The 3327-nt window shown below is 40.9% G+C and overlaps 2 pseudogenes; one reads left to right on the top strand and one right to left on the bottom strand.

Moving 5' to 3' along the window:
- The window catches only part of LOC102247735, a 587465-nt pseudogene that overhangs the window by 386838 nt on the left and 197300 nt on the right, over positions 1-3327 (top strand).
- LOC102249221 lies at positions 504-1445 on the bottom strand (annotated as a pseudogene).

The raw sequence follows: 3327 nt of genomic DNA on the forward strand, positions 1-3327 counted from the left end.
ACCTGGGACCCTTCAGTCCATAGGCAGTGCTCTATCCACTGAGCCAAACCAGCCAGGGCACAAAGTTATTTCTTAGAGCATCAGTTATAATAAGGAAAGTCAGAGACAGTTCAAATGCCACCCATGGGGACTCCTGTGCAGTGGAGGCTGCCCTGTGGGAGGAAACACAGACGTGCTCTCCATTCCTAGAGGGAAAGGTCCCCAGGACCCACGATGCCCTGAGAAACGAGCTGCGGAGCAGCTTGTGTGGATGCTCCCTGTGGTGTAAGCAAGAAGAATAAGATGTTTATGTTATATATATATATTATGCAAAGTGTCCCCTTGGGAGTTTGACAGACAGGAAGTTTGATCACTCGCTATGATGTGCCATGACCATTAGGGGGCGACGTGGAATGAAGGAAGGCCCTGGTCGGCAGACAGGGAAGGGAGGCCCCGGCTAGCAGCAGGCAGCTGCTAGGGACCCTACCGGTGCATGAATTTCATGTACTGGGCCTCTAGTTCTATTATAAAGGGACATGGCTGAACAGGTAGGAAACAGATTCCCCATTGTGAAATCTCCTGGTGGATTCTACAAGGATCATGGAGATGTCCACCACCTGTATTTTGGAGCAATGCTTCATTTTATTCTCCTGAGGTATGGTATTGATGACCACTACTGTTTCAAAGCATGCATTGTTAATGTGAGAAACGGTGGGGCCAGTAAAGATTTTGTGAGTCAAGATAGCATAAAGTCTGGTGGCTCCAGCTGAAAGAAGTTTGTCAGCTGCATGGCAGATTGTGCCACAAGTGTCAGCCATGTCATCCACTAAAATGGCCACCTGATTCTTCACGTCTCCTACCAGCACCATGTGGTCCACTTCATTGGCCTTCTTCCATTCTTTATGAATCAAGACAAAGTCAACATTCAACTGGTCTGCAATGGAGGTAACGCTCTTAGCTCCCACCGCATCGGTGAGACAATAGTGCAGCTCCTCCATTCGGATATATTCTCCCTTATTCACCTCAGGACAGCTGGTTCTGCATACAAATTGTTCACAGGAATATCAAAAAAGCCCTGAATTTGAGAAGCATGAAGGCCCATGGTAATAATATGATCTGCTACGAGGGCATATTTGCAACAAGGTTGGCTGAGATCAGAGCATGGCTCTTATCCTTCTTATCCTGCTGGGTATAAGGGAAGCATGGATGACTGCAGTAACCTGGCTGGCTTAAGCAATCCTGCAGGCATTAATCATAATCAAAAGCTCCATTAGGTTGTCATTAATTTCACCAGAGCCACTCTGAACGATGCAGACATCCTCTCCATGGACACTTTCACCAATTTCAACACAGGTCTCCTGGTTGCTGAATTTCTTAGTCAACACTTTGCCTAGATCTAGGCCCAGGCAGTCAGCAATTTTCTAGGACAAATGGGAGCTGCCACTGAAGATTTTGATATTTGGCATTTTGGCCAGCTACCCTAGGCACTCTTTGCTCAGTGATCACTGCCTGTTGCCAGTCCTGAACCAAAGTCAGCCCAGAGACTCAGTACTAAAAGCTTTGTGTTGCTACTTCACCATCTTTAAAACTTTATTTTTACCTGGAGGCTAAATAGTATGCTATTAAACAATGATTGGGTTACTAAAGAGATCAAAGAAGAAATAAAAAGCATCATGGCAACAAATGACAATGAAAACACAACAATTCAAAATCTATGGGACACAATGAAAGCAGTCTTGAGAGGGAAGTTCATAGCTCTACAGGCCTATCTCAAAAAACAAGAAAAAATGGTAATAAATTATCTAACCCTATAACTCAAAGAGTTTGAAATAGAGCAACAACAAAAGCCCAGCATAAGCAGAAGGAAGGAAATAATAAAGATCAGAGAGGAGATAAATGACATAGAGACCAAAAAAACAAAAACAAAACAAAAACCAAACACACACACACAAAAAAAAAACAACAACAACAAATAAAAAACAATACAAAAGATCAACAAAACCAAGAGCTGGTTCTTTGAAAGGATAAACCAGATTGATGAACCTCTAGCCAGGCACACCAAGAAGCAAAGAGAGTGGACCCAAATAAACAAAATAAAAAATGAAAGAGGTGAAGTAACAACCGATCCCACAGAAATACAAATGATTATGAAAAAATACTATGAACAACTCTATTCCAACAAAATGGACAACCTAGATGAAATGGACACATTCTTAGAAAAATACAAGCTCCCAAAACTCAATTAAGAAGAATAAAAAACCTGAAGAGGTTAATAACTACCAAAGAAATTGAAGCAATGATAAAAAACCCTCCAGCAAACAAAAGCCCTGGTCTGGACGGCTTTACAGGGGAGAGGTTAGAGAGCAACCAAAGAACTTGTATGCATGCATATTAGCATAACCAATGGACATAGACACTGGGGCGCTGGGGGCTTGCCCCAGGGTGAGAATGGCTGGGGGCGGGGGGTCAATTGGGGAAAAAAGAAGACCTATGTAGAACTTCAGACAATAAAAAAGAGAAAAAGAAAGAGAGAAACTAAAAAAAAGAATAAAATAAACTTGGCTTTTTAGAGCAGTTTTAGGTTCACGGCAATATTCAGGGATGCAAGGATGGTACAATATCCGCAAATCAATAAATGTGATACATCACATAAACAAACTGAGAGACAAAAATCACATAATCATATCAATTGTTGCAGAAAAAGCATTTGACAATATCCAATACCCTTTCTTGATAAGATCTCTCAGCAAAGTGGGAATAGAGGTATCATACCTCAACATAATAAAAGCCCTATATGACAAACCAACAGCCGACATCATACTCAATGGGCAAAGACTAAACTCATTTCCCCTAAGAACAGGAACAAGGCAGAGATGCCCACTTTCACAGCTCCTGTTTGACTTAGTACTGGAAGTGCTAGCCATAGCAATTAGACAAGAAGAAGAAAGAAAAAGCATCCAAATTGGAAAAGAAGAAGTAAAACTGTCCTTATTCACAGATGACATGATATTGTACATAGAAAAACCCAAAGAATCCATCAAAAAACTACTAGACCTAATAAATGAACTTGGCAATGTAGCAGGATACAAAATTTACACCCAGAAATCTATGGCCTTTTTATACACCGATAATAAACTCACAGAGAGAGAAGCAAAAACAAACAAACAAACAAACAAACAAAACAATCCCATTTACCATTGTACCAATAGAAATTAAGATACCTAGGAATAAACTTAGCTAAGGATGTAAAAGACCTGTAATCAGGAAACTACAGGACAATGAAAAAAGAGATAGAGGAAGACATAAACAAATGGAAGAACATACCATCTTCAAGGATTGGTAGAATCA

The sequence above is a fragment of the Myotis brandtii genome, unplaced genomic scaffold (assembly GCF_000412655.1).
Source record: "Myotis brandtii unplaced genomic scaffold, ASM41265v1 scaffold2, whole genome shotgun sequence".
Taxonomy (NCBI): Eukaryota; Metazoa; Chordata; class Mammalia; order Chiroptera; family Vespertilionidae; genus Myotis; species Myotis brandtii.